The sequence below is a fragment of the Molothrus ater genome, chromosome 17, assembly GCF_012460135.2.
Source record: "Molothrus ater isolate BHLD 08-10-18 breed brown headed cowbird chromosome 17, BPBGC_Mater_1.1, whole genome shotgun sequence".
NCBI classification, from domain to species: Eukaryota; Metazoa; Chordata; class Aves; order Passeriformes; family Icteridae; genus Molothrus; species Molothrus ater.
The window spans coordinates 5,816,611-5,833,926 of NC_050494.2; the positions used below are offsets into that span (position 1 = coordinate 5,816,611).

A 17,316-nucleotide genomic window follows, 5' to 3' on the forward strand; every position below is an offset into this window, starting at 1 on the left:
TTCTCTAAGTATTTTATATGTTCATAAGAGTGCAAAGAGACTTTGTTACCACCTCACCACCCCAGTTTGCAGTGGGGAGGTCACTAATAGCTGCTCTATTTGCCAACTCAGACCAGCAGACAGGTGACAAAGGGGAGTGATGAGAGAAAACAAAGGATTTGTGCCTGTTTCCTACCATTACAGTGCTCACAGGAGAGCTGACTGCTGCATTTTGCCCTCCTGAAACCATCCCACCCTTCATAAACATTGCATGAACTTAGGTTAGACTGGGTGCAGGACTGGCAGAGGGGGACAACATCCTTCATGGGAATGAAATGAAGTAAGAGTCAATTAAAAAAAAAATAATCAGTTTGCCATACAAAGACTGTCATTTCCTTAGAGCTGACTTAACCTGAAGCTTTTGGAGAAAATCCATCTGTTGCAAATTTAAAATTTCCCAGCCCTTCAAATGAACATGGAAAAGTTCTCATTGCAAAGTGTCCCAAGAATAAAAGAAATATTTCTGGTTTACACCAAAGACATCACAGACTATGTTATAACTTCAGCAAGACACAAATCAAGAACCCCTCCTGGCTTTTCAGAAAAAAATGAAGGGTTGTCTCATTACACCAGTCTAAAACATTCATTATCCTCATTAGGGTAAAGGGCACAGCAACATTATTAACTGTGTTTCACAGTACTAAGAAAACAGCAGGATAAAGTAAACTGCAGGAGTCAGCACGGGGGACAGTAAGGTAAAAACATCCATGCTGTGTCAGCAGGCAGCCTGCACACACAGGAATGGGGATGACTGACTGGTGATGCCATGATGGGGCATTTCACTTCTAGGCCAGCAGCCCAAAGCACAGTCAGGTTAGGAGAACATGGTCCTCCAGGCACCTGCCCTCTTCTTTGGGCTAGGAGTGAACAGAGTTGGGAGCATCTTGATGATACTGCACCAAATGACAGCCTGTCACACTGGATGAGGCTCAGGACAGCAGGAACTGCCTCCATGCACCAGCCCACCATCACCCACCACACAGGATCAAGGGAATAGAAACCTCCCATGGCAGGGCAGTGCCCACAGCCAGCAGGACTCATCCCTGATCCCATCAGGAGCAGACAGGGCAGAGGAACCCCTCGAGAGCAACACCCCTGTGATAATTCCACATTGAGCTGCCTCCCCAGGGGCCAGAGCAGGCAGAGCAGTGAGCAACAGGGCTCCTCCAGGGAGCTCTCCATGGATCACTGCTGTAACAGTGCCAGGGATAGCTGGGACAGAGGCTGGCAGCACTGCCCAAAGCACTGCCACCGTGTTTTGGGGTTCTTCTGGACCATCTGTTTGCACATCAAAAACAAGCAGCAACCACAGGGGTAACACAAAAAATTCATGGCCAGCTGCTCCTATCTGCACCCTTCATCCTCTCCACCCTTCTCAAATTTGGCACAAGTCTCATCATCACCTGCAAGTGCTGGTGAGTGCAGAGAAGCTGCCAGTGCAGGAGACACCCTCACTGTTTAAATGACTCATTCTGGGCAAGGTCCCACAGGATGGCAGCTCCCTGCCTGAGGGATATTCAGGGTACACTCACTTGCCATCCCCCAGACTACATCAGTGTTCTGAAATCACTCACCAGGGTTCAGCTCCATCAGGAAATTGCTGCCAGCCTCCTCCTTGTTGCCTGGCATCTTCCCCACATCCCTCCCTTCCTTGGTCAGTAGTTATTTCCACAGCATCTTAGAATTTCCCAAGAGACATGTGCAAAGCCTCTCCCCAGGGCTCCAAGATCCTCCAACAGACAGCCCTGAAGACTTTAAGAAGTCACACATGCATGTGATCTCCCACACACATCAGTCTGGAGCTCACCCTCCCCCACAAAGTGGCTTGAACAACTAAAAGTCTCACAACTTGGGGAAAAATCCACAGCCTTAAATGTTTGTTGGCCCAGCAGGAAGATCACACAAACCACAAAAGGGAAAAACAAGAGGGTTAGACAGCAGAAGTACTTAATGATACCACATCATGTACATTGAATTCAATTTCTTCCCTTTCACTAGTGTCAGGGGTGCTGTTCAAGACAGTTTTACTCCTAGGTACCAGGCAGAGTCTGAGGAACAGCCAGACCTGGCTGTAGCCTGAGATTTACAATCCCTGGTCTAGAAGCAGCCCCAGTCTGTTGCTGGAGGCCACGTGCTGCCAGCTGCCCAGCCTTGCAGCATCCCAGCAGGACAGTCAGTAACTCAGGATACCTTGAAGGAGAAGGGGGTTGGGGTTTTGGCTCTTGGGAAGGGAAGGATGGAGATGAAAGCCAACCTTCTGTCCAAAATGGATGGGTTTTTCCAGCTGCTGGGCCATGCCTCTTGCACAGGTGACAGAAATTGTGTATGATATATTCACACCAAAGATGAAAGAGTGGCCACAATTCACACTGCTGGTTCTCAACAGCCTGCACAAGCCACTGGAGCAGCTGTGTGACCAGAGGGAAATACAGATAACAGCATTTTGAACATTTCTGGATGGCCAGATACTCCTCAAGAACATTTTTCCTCCACAACCACCACGAGATCTGATTTTCTGCCACATCCCAGAGATGATAATTTCCATCCACCCACAGCATCCCACACCAGCTGGAGCTCACTCACTGCCACAGGGTGGGGGTCTCAGGCTGGTGGCTGTCCCACATCCACCCCAGATACGGCAAAGGGAAGAGGGGCTGCATGTGTCTGGGACAAAGGAGGCTCAGCATCACTCTGTCTCAACTCTGCTGTACCTAAAACAGAGGCAGATCCCCTCAGGACAGCTGTCATGTGAGGGTTTCCCACAGCTCATCCCATGGGAATGGCAGGGAGCCTCCAGAGCAGCACACAGGAGACAGCCAGCCCCTTGTTCCCCCCAGATGGCTGCTCCTCCAACCACGAGGTTTTAGCACGTTTCAGGCATGCTGGAAAACTTCTCCTGACATCAGGGAGTGGGAAAAGTGGTGGTCAGTGTTGTTACCCTACACTGGGAAGGAGCAGGGAGAGATGAAATGATCTGCCCAAGGTCTGTGTGCACGCTGCCATGGGGAGCAGCACCATGTGCCATCATCTCCATCCCCAAAGCCATCACCCCTCCTCAGCATTCACCCAGGTTCAAAGCAGAAAGGCAGCACAGGGGCACCAGAAACCTGCTCTGCCCAAACTGGCCATCAATTTAAAGAGCTGAGAGCAGTGCTAAGGAAGATTGACAGCTCAAGGAGCAACCACCTTGCTAGTGCAGTTATGCCAGGAGCCCCAGGACCTAATGGAACATATTCTCTGAGTACCTATAAAACCCTTAAATGGATCATCCTGTTCTGTTTTCCCCCAGGAAAACAGAAAAGAGGCCCATGAGATGGTCGTGCTTCCAAGTCCATCCAGGTTCTTCACACAGCAGCTCTGGAAAAGGGTACAGACACCTTCCCACTGCCACAGCTCCTGGCTGGAAGGGAAATGCTGTCACCAGTGTGTTACAGAAAGGGAAATGAGGCACAAAGCAATTTTAAATAACTCGCCCAAGGTCACAGGAAGCTTATAGCAAAGTCAGTAATTAAACTCAGGACTTGTGAATCCCCAGTCTAATTTTTTTATCAGAATTCACCCTTTGATGGGTCACCTTTAGTCAGATACCCTCCTATTTTGCACTGCCACTGAATTATACTGGCAGAGGGAATTATTACGAGATTCTCTTACAACCCAACATGCTTAAAGGGCTGTTTTGGAAATAAAAGCAAACTTGCAGCATGCTCAGAGCACTGGAACAGACAACTCCTCAGTGCTGCAGAGAGCTGAACCACCAAAGTGATTACAAGGCTCCAGATCAAGCTGGGAAATAAGAAGCTGTTTTTCCTCTGCAGTGAATCACTCTGTTTTGAAGGGTGGCCTCCAGTCCACAGTTTGAAGGGTGGTGAGTAAGAACTCACTATTTCACCTTGGATTTGTGTCCTCTTTCCCAAATACCTCTGAGGACACAGAATATTGCAGCCTTAGCTCTGAGCCAGACATCCCAAAGCCTCTCCCTCTGCAGCAGGCCTCTCCTTGAACCTGACGTGCCACTGGCTTGTGCTGGTACAGAACAACAGAATGGACTTTCTCCAGACTTCCACAGGCCACAGGCACAGTTCTTTCCCTTCCTAAAGAAAACCTGTTCGAGCACACCCCAGTCCCTTCAGAGAGCCTGGACACAGCCTTGACTGGAGCCTGGCACAGCCTCAGGGCACCCCTGGCAGACAGGGCTGAAGGCATCTCTGGAGCATCCAACTGCTGCTCCTGGAGCCCAGAGCCTTCCTGAGCACTGCTCACCTCACCAGAGAACAGCAGAGCCACTGCACATCCCAAACCCCAGCAAAGCCAAACCCTCCTGATACACAGATGTGGTTTGTAACAGCACAGACCATCAAACCACATCTGTGGATATCTGCAGTGCTCAGATCCCTTTTCAGCTCATGACAAATAGTGGAAGTGTTGGGCAATAGGTTTGGAAAGGGACACGCAGGATGGAATTTGCCTTTCACAAAATACAATGTGAGGGGCAGGAGTCAAAACTGTTAGTGTGGGGCTAGCCAAGAAGTTTATGCATCCAGTGGCCTCATCTTTCTGAGTACAAGCAATTTAATTTGTCACACTGATATTGTATACATGTCCTGAGCAAACAGGTCAGTAAGAAGTTAGAGTAGGAAGGGAGGAATGAAGGAAAAGAATGCAAGGGCATTTGGAAAACTCCATCTGATCTGCAAGTTGGGGAACTTTGCAGTTACACATACTGATTGGGGGGATAGGAAAAGAGGAGGTAAGAGAGGCCTCAGAGCTCCATGCTCAGGGCTACAGCCCTGCCTGGGGACTGAGGGGCACTGGGCAGGGCCAGCCCCAGCCATCACCTTCCTAGGGAGCACCAACACTGCCAGCTTAACAGAGAGAAAAGGAGAAAAGAGAGAGAGCTTTACCTCTTCTAAGACTCTGTTACAGAAAGAAACCCCACATGCTACCAAATTACATGGACAGTCCTGTTTTGCAAAGCCTTTGTGCGTGGAATTCTTTGCTTTGAGCTCTGCTGTAGATTTGCAGGTGAACGAAACTCCTGTGAAAAATTTACCTCTCAGGGTGAGGAAATGAAATCTCTTTTCCCCATCTGTTCTTCACTGGCAGAGCAGAGGCTCTGGGTGCAAGGGCTGCATGAGTGGGATAACCCTGCCCCAGCCCTTTAAGGCCACTCACCAGAGGTCCTTGCTGTCACTCCACACCACAAACCCCAGCGAGGAGCACACCCAGGGCTGCAGCTTCACACAGGGCACCAGTTCTGGGAAAGCACCCAGAACAACACCAACATGGTGCTGTTGCCACCATGGATCCTGTCTTCCCTGACACCATCAGATCAGGGTGAACCCCTTAGCCCTCTGCAAGAACCAGCTCAGCAGAAACACCTCCAGAGGGTTATTAGCAACAAGACCAAACTAGCAGCCGTGGGCCTGCAGATCCTTGGGCCCTGAACACAGGGCTGAAGAGGCATGACATCAACTATGTCAAAAATTTGCTTGCTTTGAAATCCTACTCCTGCTTATTTACGTTCCAGGAGTACCCAGAGGCCTCAGCCAAGCCCTACAGAGCTGGGGCTGCAGAAGTGCATTTGCACATGTAATGGCCATAGAATCACAGAATGGTTTGAACTGGAAGGGACCTTAAAGATCATCTTAGTCCAGCCCTGCTGCCATGGCCAACCCTACACCAGGCTGCACAAAGCCCCACATGTCCACAGAGAGCTCCTGCCCCACAGCCAGCCACAAGCAGCTCAGTTTTCACTAGAAATAACTCACAGCCAGGCTGGAGGTGAGGAGGTGCTGTGGCAGGGCAGGCTCCAGGAAAGAGGCAGCACAAGGGCTGGGAAGGAGGCCAGCAGCCAGGCACCATGGCCAGGGGTGTCCCTGGGGCTCCTCCAGTGCTCCCACAGCAGAGCTGAGCTCTGCCTCCAGCAGCCAAAACACCCTGGTGAAAATGCTGCACACAAAGCTCTGTAACCCCCACAAGGATGCAGAGCAGGCTGTTAACCTAAACAGACAGGTCTGAGATTGATCTGCAGGAAGGATGAAATCAAGAGGCAAAAATAACATTTCCAACACACCAGTGACATACCAAGCCCTTAATCCAAGGCACTATTTACAGGCCAAGAGCATTCCTTGCTGCTCTTACCTTCAGCTGCAAGGTCTGGGTCAGCAGCTGCCTTGGAGGAGCCTGTTTGAAGGTAACAGACAGCCCAGGGAACAGCCAAGCCCAGAAACTGGGATTTGCAGGCAAAGATAAATAATTAAAGGGACAACTGAGCACAGCTCACTAGACTTTGCTTCACAATGCAAGCGCTGAACGTGGAAAACTCGAACTCCCCAAATGCATTAAATGCCCATTTTGCTATTTCAAAGTCTTCTACTTTCTCCAGCATCCAGATATTTACTTCCCAGATGCACTGCCAGGAATAGGGTCTTGTAAATAAAGTTTTACAAAAAAGGAAGGTTAACACACAACATATTTTTCCCATTACTTCAATACATCCTGCAAGCTCTGCAAGCTTGGTAAAGAAAGAGTCTATTTAAAAATCTAGGGTGGGGAAGAATTAGCTCACCAAAACCATAAACAGATTTGCTTTGCACTTTCAGGCCAAGAGAAAAACAAGACAGGCCATGCACGTATTGATGCACACAATGGCACAATCGTTTTAAAAACAAATGAATTGGGAGGGAGAGGACACCACAGGAGGGTGGGGGAAAAGGAGGAGCAGAGACAAAGGAGCCAAGTTCTTCAGCAAAGATCCTCAGCTTGGTTCTTAAAGATCCCTGAGAAGATACTGAAAATCCTTTGTGGGCCAGCACAGGCCTATGAGCTTGCAGGGAGGATGGCACACTGCTACAAGGCCACAAGCCATCTCTGGGTGCTGCCCTCCAGTAATGAACAGTGTCTTTTTCTGCAGATGGAGCACAGAGGAATCCTTCTTATTTACCCAGACACCTTCCACATGAACCATCCCCATCCATTATTGCTGTCTTTCCATGGCAGATAGCAAGGCATATAAAATTTTATGCCCTTCTCCCTACTTTACTTCCTAAGAGACCAAACTCTGTTTACAACGGCAGAGCAAAGCTACCAAAACTTCACCCTCTTCCTCCTGCAAAATTCTCTGTTTATAATAGCCAGACAACCAGAGAGCCACAATGTTCACTGCATTTGCACAATTACTGCCATAAGGTTTTGAGGACCCACCTAGATGCAATTAGTGGAGGGAACTTCAAGGAGGACAGCTCTCAGGGCGCTGAGGGTGCACGTGGATCCCAGCACATCACATGCTTCAGCAGGGTGCTTTAGTTTATTCCTACCAGTTTAACAGGCTACAGAACTGGAAGTGTGTCAGGAAAGCTGCAGCAAACAGCATCAGTCCAGTTACTGTATTCCCAATGCTGATTATTTAATAAAGTCTAGAAACAAGCAGTCTCCAGACGTGGCACAAGCTGGGTAGAAACCACTCCAGGGTTTGAAAATCCCCATTTCCACAGGGACACTGTCATTTATCACACAGCCATGAACTGGGTGAACAAATTCCCTGCCAGTCTGCTCACTGATGTTCAAGCATGGAGCTTACTTTTTGTAAAATAAAATGGCTTGGCTCTGCTATGAGACCCAATTTCTTCTTCAAAAGCCTGGAACGGTGTAATGGAAAACTGGAGAGTTATTTCCAAGCACACTTCTTCCATCCACAGAAGCCAAAGGGAAAAAGCATTGCTCTCCTGACCCTTCATCCACACCATGGGACAGATGGATATTTATTAAGTGATATGGAAATAAAGTAAATCAGCAACTAGCACACAGATAGAGGAGCCAGCCAGGAGAAAAATACAAACACACAGGCTATCTGAACTCTGCTTTGTTCAAGGAGTGATATCCAAAAGTAAAGAAAATAAAAATTTCCCCCTTCTCAGGGACACCTGGAAGCATAAGCCAAGCTTGATCTGACCACAGAGCAGCCCCTGCTCTCAAGGCAGTGAAGCCAACCACTGCAGGATCATTCCTTCAGCCAGCAGGGATCTCTGGGACACACTGGAATACACCACATTTCCCTGTCCAGGCTGCACAGCACAGAAGGTTTCAGTTCCCACACAGCACCCGAGGTGACAGCAGTGTCCTACCTGCTCGAGGGACCACGTCCTGAGCCTGTCGTTCTCCTGCCCCTCCTCTGTGCTCACCCACATCTTTAAAGTGCCTGCAGTTGCCTCAGTAGCACCAGGATTCAGGGCTGCAAGAGAAGACATGACACCAAAAATTACTGCTGCACTCCTAAAGGAGAAGGCAGCCCTTGGTTAGCAAAGGCTAAAAGCAAAAATAAAACACTGATTAGTTTGGGGTGCCCACCCTGCCATGCTCACACAGTATATCCCACTGAAGCATCCTAAACACCCATCTTTGGAGATTTTTTTCTCCCTCCCAATCAGTAAAGACATTATTTATCAGAAGTTACCCAAATGTGCTGAATTAATCACCAAGCTCTGAACCCAGTGAAAGCAATCCCCCAGCTGCAGTGTGCTGGAAACCAGTGACACTGCTGCCCAGCTCCCTGTGGACTTGGTCCATTCCAGGGCTGGAAACCTCCACTGGCCAGAACATATTTAAAGCAGCAACCACAGCACCCTGACTGCCACTGCCACAGCAGCAGCTAAATATAACATGCAGCTCTGCTCATAGCTGTGGCCTTCTTTTCTCCCCTCATTTCCCCCCACTGCCATCCAATCCCTGTTCCCTCACCACTGGAGAAGCAGCAGAGCCAGCTCCATGTATTTCCTAATTTCTAAACTTTATTGTCTAAAGAGATTGTCTAAGCAGCCAAGTGGATTTCTGGGATTAAGTTCAGACCAGGGGAGAAAACAGCATATTGAAAAACAAAGAGTCACCCTGGAAAAAGGTGAGCCAGAGCTTGGAACATGGATGAAAACCAGGAAAATTAGGTTGTGATAGCCCAAGTAAAGGAAAATTTAAAGTTGTTTGTTGCTCCTGCTCGAGCAGTGACAGGTCCTCCTCTCCCAGCAGCATGTCCCAAGTGTCCCATGCCCAATGGCAGGAGGGCTGGAACTATGTGATCTTTAAGGTCCTTTGCAACCCAAACCATCCTGTGATTCTATGATTCTGTGAAGTGTCCCTGTGCTTCAGCTAGCTCCAGTCCCTAAAGTTCCCTGCCAGGGCCCCACTGATCTGCTGCTCACGTTGGATCCTGCTGACCACGTGCTTTGCACACAACTGTTGCATTTCTTGGATTAAATAAGTAAGTGGCATAGAGAGATTTCACCAAATAACTGGCACAGATCCATTACAACTCAGGAAAGGGCTCCCCAAACCCACCCAACATCCTGCAGACAAGAAATTTCCACTCTGGCTGCAACTTTACAGACCAAACTCAGCAGGATTAAAAAAAAAAAAAAAAAAAAAAAAAAAAAAAGCAATAGGACACAAAGGTTTTCCCTCACTAAGCACTCAGGTGTCCCAACATTCCCTGCTGCAGAGACATGCTTGGAAAAAGCTTTCTCCAGAGCTGCAGTGGTGCTGGCTGCTCAACGTTATTTGTTATAAATTATTTGTTGTACATTATTCTTAAAATTTAATTCACAGGAAAAGCAAAGCAAGCCCAGAACCAGGGGGAAGAAAAATCAGGAGGCCTAAGTCTGGCAAATCACAAGACTTGAGAGAACAAGAAAAATGCTTTAAATGCCTGCTAGATGCCACAGTTTTTTCTTTTTTCCTTGCTTTTCTTTTTTTTCCTCCCCTAAAATGAAGGGGAGGCTTGCCCCTAACCAATTAGGTTTCAGCACACTTGGAAAGATCCCAGCGCTGAATGCCGAGACCTTGACATAACAGGTGACAAACTTTGCTGTGCCAGAAAAAATCTAACATATAATAAGAAACAAATACTAGACTGCTGATGGAGTGGGTTTTTATTCCAGAAATTTGTGTAAATGTCCTATATTGACTTGCACAACCCCAGCACCTCCCAAACTGAGCGATAACAGCATGGCCCCACTGCTAATCTGCCATTCCTCCTCCTGCAAGAGTGCTGCTCCTCTCCTTGTGCCATGGTACATTTAATATCCTTCACACACTCCTCTAGGGATTCAGCATATGCCTAAGACTTCAGCAAACAAGATTTTGCATTCCTTGGAGTACCTAAATTAAAGAGTGACCTCGATCACAGCAGTCAGAACAGCTTCGCGCTTCAAGAAATTAAAGGTGGCTTAAATAGAAACTTAAGCTGGAGGCAGAGATAAATCTGAGTCTTCCAAAACCTCGTTCTGAAATATGGAGTAAAGCCCCTGCAAATTTGGCACCATGAGCCATGATTACCCTGGCAGCTCCTCCTTGAATTCCCTGGAATTGCTGCTTCAAGAAGAATAACTCAGAGGGGGCTGGGGCGAGAGGGCAGGGACTGGGCTTTCCTCAGAGCAGAACATGCAAACAGCTCAGCTGCTTATCACTGAAACTGGAACAGCAACAAGGACAACCAAGGCATGCTTTTTTTCCCTAACTTCTTTCAGATATTAAAATCCCAGCATCCAACAGCCAAGATACACTGAGGTCCTTCTGTCTCAGTTATTTGCAGCGTCTGCCAGAACCACAGCCATCATTACCATCCCACTGCTGTCCTTACAGCTTCCCAAGGCTTGACTGAGCAGCTCAAACCCTGCACACAGTTCAGAATGGAGAATATCTTCCCCAAATAGCAAATTAAACACACACAGTGAGCCATCTTACTGTACCTGGAGGTTTAGCACTGCAATGTGTGAACCAGCTGGACCAGTGGGCTCATGAAAGGGGAGAGAGAAGCTCCAACCCTATGTGAGATCCACTGAGGGACTGAACATTTCAAAATCAAATCCACTGCAAAGGCTCAAAAATAGAGATTATTCTGTTTCCTTTCACCTGACAACTCCACCTCAGATTTTTTTTTTAACAGCTGTTAGCTCTCCTTTGGGATCTTAACAGATCTTCTTGCTCTCTTTTGGGATTTTCTTTTTTTTTGATGCAACTGAAAAGGGAACTAGGCTGTCCCAGAATAAACCCTCCTTGCAGAGCAAAGCCTGGTTCAGCCTGAGACTCACACAAGCAGACACAGCAGCCCCAAGCCACCTCTCTGTCCACACAGAGGTTGGGCTGAAGAAGAACAAAATGATACAGAAAAACACAAAAACAATTCCCCTGCCCACCAGTCTCCAAAGGAGATGCTTAGAGGGATGCTTCACCTTTTCTTGCAGTTCTCAGAACTAGGAAATAGCTGAGCTGTGAAGGCACTTTGCAAGATCCCAGCTTTGGCAGAGATGGGCAACTTCCTGAGGTGTCCACATGGAGCTGAAGGAAACTTCTCAGACATGTGAGACCTTCTGACACTGCCCAGCAGAGACTGTCTGGCCCTGCAGCCTCTGCTGCTTGTGGAGCACTGATTTTAAAAAGTTACCTTTCCCAAGGTACAATTAAAGGACTGACAAGTTACCATTCAGGATCTCTAGAGTTGCTATATACTGGAGTTTCTATTTCTCCAGTATTTACAGAGCTGGGAATTCCACTGATATTTCTTTAAAGAGAAATATCTGTACTAAAAGCAACATCATTCACTCCCCTCCCTGTCTCTTCCAACTCAAGTGAACCAGCATCCTGGAAAAGCTTCACCACTGAGAGAGGCAAGTTGTACAATTTAATGTCCATAACATTCAATTTCAGAACCAAAGAGCATAAAATATTTCTAGGCAACGTCTGCTTTTGTAGGGAGGCATGCAAACTTACATTATGTTTAGTCACTTCAATCTTTTTTAAGTGCCTGAAAATTTAAGCCACAGAACATAATTTCTCATCTCTTGCTTATTTTAGACCAAAAACAACCTTCTCCAGCCTCACAACTCCAGGCCAGGAGGGAAGGGAGCACAGGACAACTCCCACTGCAGGGGAATAAACTGCATCTTCCTCATGCATCAGTGACCATCAAGAAATATCAGAAAGATATTTCCAAGTTGTTTTAACCTCTGACAACTGATGCTCCACAAGCTCTTCAGACCATCAGATCCTGTTGTTACTTTCAGGCAAAGCACTGTCTTAATTTTGCCCATTATTTAATCTGAACTTTTTTCTCTACAATTTTAGGGCTGTGAGCTCTTGCTCTTCCCACTGTGTGCACAGAGAGCAACCACCCCCTTCCCTTTCAGGCACCTGAAGATGCTTTTCCTGCCTTGCTCTTCCCCCATCTAGAGCCAGACAGCTGAGGTTTGTTCAGACCTCCAGTCCATCTCCTTACAACTCTCTGGATTTCCTCCAGCTACACTCTCCTCCTCTCTCCTGCCAGCACCAGACAAGGACACTTTTCCCCATCCTTCTGCACTATATTACTCCTGATGCTGATGTTTATTCTCAGCTGAGTTTTATGCCCAACCCCCAAGAATTTACAAGCAGATCATGGTCCAGTCCATGTCTACTGGAATAATTTTTTCCATTGCAAAGAGAAGGAATTATGGAATATTCCCATGACGCTAAAAATTCCTATTGCAGAGTTTTAAAAATTACAAATCCTATCCAGGTTGGGTTTAAAACCAACCAAACAGGTGTATACAACATGGTGCATTAAAAGTCAGCAAATGATAGTCAGCTTCTCATCCAAGAAAAGGAAACAAGACTCCCACTCCTCTCATTTTCATCTCACTGCCCAAAGGATGCTCCCAGAACCACACAAAGAGATAAATTTAATTATTATTAAATAAATTTAACTATTATTAACAATTTATTATTAAATAAACTTAACTATTAATAAATTTAACTATTATTAGATTAAATTATAATTTAATCTATTATTGGAGAGCAGTAATCATCACTTTGTTCCATGTTTTATTCAAGGCCTGATGGGGCTCTGATCATCTGTGTGATTTTCCAGTTGAGGAAACAGAAGAGCACTGGTTTCCCTTTCATCCAAAAATCCCAGGCCTACAGCAGGATGTGGGAAGCTGTGGCTCCATTCCTGCACTGCCTGGAGGTTTTGGCATTTTTAGCTCCAGCCCCTGCTGGGATATTCTGGGATGGGGAACTCTGTCAGTCCCCTGGGATCTGCTTCCCATGCTGAATAGCACATTTAAACTGTCAATACATGCAATAACATGGCTGAACAGTTCCTCTGCCCTTATCTCCAGCCCCTCCCAGCTGCAGTTACTGGTGCCCTTCACAGTTTTGTGGGAGCAAAGAAACAACAAAAGCAAAAATAAGTTTTTTCCAAAAAAAAATTCCCTTTGACAGGCAGCCCTGCCATTAACTCAGGGATAAAAAAAGCCTGGGAACCAGCAGTGACAAAGCTATTATAATACAAATTATTAATACAAGGGACCTCATTGCTCTCAGCTTCCACACGCAGCTTGCCAAAAACCAAAGGTTCCTATTTTTTGGGGGGTGCACAGACCTTGAAAACTCCACAGTTAGCAAAGAAAAAAACCACACTGACAGTCTTTACACTGTCCATTATATCTTTTTAAGGTGACTTGTCATTTAAACTGTCAGCTTGAAATCTAATCATTTTAAAAAATGAATATAATATTATGTATTACACTCACAGGCTGCAACCACTGCCAAATTCCTCTGACAGTTTTTACAGGATTATAATCACATTCCTTTTCTAATGTTTTATTCTCTTGCTCTTGTGCCAGAGAAATGGGAAGGAGAGTAAATGGCTACTTAAGAACAATGTATGATGGTCCAAACCAAAACTGGAAATGGAGCACATCACCGTGTCCCCCCTCCTTGGAGAGGGGATGCTCAGCAGCCAGAACTCTTTTGGACTCTAGTGTGATTTGAAGGCCAGTTTTCCCATGAAAAATCCTTTTATTAAAGGAAAAGCACTGATAATTGAGAGGCAAACGTGGGAGGACAAGCTTTGTGTTTGTGCCGTTGAGGAACACCAGGCTCTGACAGAGACACAGCTCAACTCTACAGTGGCCACAGAGGGACCATCAGTGGGACCTGAGCAGAGACAAGAGCTGAGCACATCAGAGCCCAGTCCCAGAGGCTGCACCTCCTCCATTACCACTCCATCTCCTGCTCAGAAACCCTCCTGCCTCTTCTTCTCCTTAAATCCTGCCATTAAGATGGACCAGAAGAACAGATCCATCTTTATCCACACCACAAACGAGGCCAGCCTGAGCAAAGTGCCAGCTGGGTCCCAATCCCAGCTCCTGCAGGGACCTGGCTGGGGCTCAGCCTGGGGACAGTTACACAAAACAAAGATTCTGGCATTTCTTAGCTGAACCTAAATGTCTTTTTTTTTTTCCCCCAAAAATGCCTGGAGCATAACAGTGCTCGTTTGCACAAAGACGACAGACAAAATTGTCTAGAAATGGAAGCAAAACATGATTCACCCAAATTAATGGGCAAATTTTAGAACATGAAAAGTGTTGGGTTTTTTTTCTTTTTTGCCTGCAAGGTCCTTTTTTCTTTCTTTCTCTTTTTTTTTTTTTTCTTTTAGGACAGTGTTCCCTTACAAAAGCATTCTTCTGAAAGCACTTCTCCCGTGAAGCTCCCCTCCAACAGCTACTGTTACAAATCTGTGATAAAAGATGTATTCAGCAGGGTTTGGCACACAAATAGCACCCAAATGGGCACTGCCAAAGCCTTGCAATTTTATCATGAGCTCCAAAATACTTGGAGAGAGAAAAGATGCCCTTGCAGGGAGCATCAGCATAAGAGAAGCTCCATCTCCTGAGGTCATGAGGACCTCAGATTGATCAGGATGGGGAAAAAATGCACAATTCTGGAGAAAATCTCTCAAGTAGGAGGGCAAAGTGATCCAGATTTTCAAGAACTGATGGCCAAGCAGAAGGAACCTTTGATGAATTGTCACTTGATTTGATCCATCCTCAGGATTTTGCAGTGTCCCACTGGTGACTACTTTTTGGGAGGCAACTTCCCAGACCTCTCCAAGAGTTTCTGGACCAACAGAAAGCTGTCCAAAGTTATCCCTTAGCATCAGATCAGCCATCTCACAAACCTCCAACTTAGGCTTGCAAGAGAAATATAAATAAAGCCCCACACTGACTCAGCAAGGTCCATCAAAACCTGGGGGATACACGGAGCTCCTGATGGGGGACAAGCCTTGGTGGCACAGAGCAGCGGCTCTGCTCTGCTGTGGAAGCGTGGCTGAGCCCAAACACGAGTGTGCAACACCGACAGGGCACCTGTGCAGGACAGACAGACACACACACCCAACACAAGCACAGCTCCTCTGTCCTGCTGCTCCTCCCTTTGTGCCAGAAACAACCCGCGGCCAAACTGGACCCAGCATCCACAGCACGGGGGAAAAGAAACATCTCAGCAATTAATAGACTTCAGCTGGAATCTCCCAGGAGACAGTATTAAAATGAAGGAGGGAAGAAACAAATAAACAGAGGAGAAAAGAACCAACCTAGCAGTGTCTGCCATGCCAACTTCTAAAGCCAAAACTCAAGCCTGGGACCTCATGGCACTGTTCCCAGTCTGGGATACTGGGAAACAACCAGGCTAATGCATCTCCCTACCACTCTCTGCCCAAGAATTCCCATTTTCCAGCTTTTCTCCACAACCACAAAGCTCTGGAGGTTTTGTTTCCCTTTAAGAAGGCGAGGTTTTCACTGAAGTCTCTGGTTCTGAGTGCTGGGCTGTAATCCAAGGGCCCCAAGAGGCAGACATCAGCAGGCAGCAATGGGCTGCAGGCGCTGGCCACCGGCCCAACCCTTTCCAACCAGCTCAGCTGGGCTCTGGATTTGGGAATCCACACTACTGCAGGCAGGAAGCAGTTCCCAAAATGCAGAGCTTAACCCCAAAAGTGCATCATAAAGCAGTAAGCACAACTCTCTAACACACCATAAATACATCCCTGCATACCACAGCCACCAAGTCCAGCTCTGAATCTGGTTCACACATAAGACACAGAAAATAGAAATATCCTCCCTGATTTCAGTGCAATATTCCCAAGCTGATCCAGAGAACTTACAAAGTCACTAAGCTATAATTAGAGGTTTATTACAAAAGGTGTTTGGGATGCCTGTCAGCACTGAAGGACATTTTGTATTTAAGGTACCCTTAACATACACAGTGGCAGTGGACCATTTTTTGAGCTGTCATTAAACAAAAAAAGCCAACTTGTTTACTCACCTCAAATGACTTTTTTCAGTCTCTGCTTTGTTTTTTTTTTCAAATCTCTAACTCAATTGATTGCATTTTAAAAACGCAAAAGCCATCAGTGAGGTGGTTTAAAACATACACTTTTATCCATAACTCCTAACATGATTGCAAGCTAAATCTTGCTTTTCACAAAAACCCAAACAAACTGGGTGCAGAATGTGCATATTCACTCACTGGTTATTGTAGGGTTGTTGGCAGTAGCTTTTTTTTTTTTTTTTTTAAATCAAGTGTTGAGGGGAAATGAAACAATGTGATTCTTCTTTGAGACAGTCTCTAACATTAGGAAAACATGCCAAGAAAATCCCATAGTGCTCCAGTTGCAGACCTTCCCACAGCACACCAAGCTTGAATTGATAAAATAACAAATTCCATTTCAAAGCACATAGGCTGGCCTGGCATTTTCAAATTGTTTTTTAAATAATGTATGACAATAATATCATACACCAGCATATCCTGAGGGTTTGGGAGGGAGAGGACCCGAGTGCCACACACCAGAGATGCTCTATGGGACCTGCTCTCCCTCCTGGCTGTCACTGCCCTGGCTCTGGGCAGGTGTCATTCCCCACAATGGAAACAGGGAGCACATGGGATCACCAGCTTCATGCCAGAATGAGCATTTGTCATTAATTAAAAGGTGGCTCCATCACACACTCCAGGATTTCTCACCATTGCAGCACAGTGTGGACCCACCTCTTGTATGCCTATGGTTTCAGCACACCATCCCTGCACTTCTAAATGAAAAATTTAAGCCTACAAGCACCAAGCTCTATCATAACTTCACAAATGTTCCTAAAATTGAGTTTAAACTGGAATGAAAAAGCATCTCTAAAGTGATGCTCTGGTCCAACAGCTGGTAGCAGCATCACCTGTGCTTTGCTGTTGGAAAACAAGCCCTGAGGGTGAGGTGGCCATGGCCACCAGGGGAAAAACATCATTAGGAGATAAAATCATCTCTGCTAATCCTGACTGTGAACTCAGGTGCATAATTAGACCAGCTGCCAGGTACAGCTCTGCAGAGGTGACCTTTCCTTGTGCTGTCTGGATGTGACACCTGGAGGTATCAAGGCTGAGAGAGGATTTCTAAATCCTCCAAACACCACCTACCTCTGGGGCAGA

At 46.5% G+C, this 17,316-nt stretch overlaps 1 protein-coding gene across 2 annotated transcripts in view; it reads right to left on the bottom strand.

The window, feature by feature from the left end:
• The window catches only part of ZHX3 (zinc fingers and homeoboxes 3), a 46,580-nt gene that overhangs the window by 21,100 nt on the left and 8,164 nt on the right, over positions 1 to 17,316 (bottom strand). For both annotated transcript variants that reach the window (XM_036395461.2, XM_036395459.2), the window contains exon 2: positions 8,163 to 8,269. The gene's annotated coding sequence lies outside the window, so the exon portion shown is untranslated. The remainder of the gene's footprint in view (positions 1 to 8,162; positions 8,270 to 17,316) is intronic.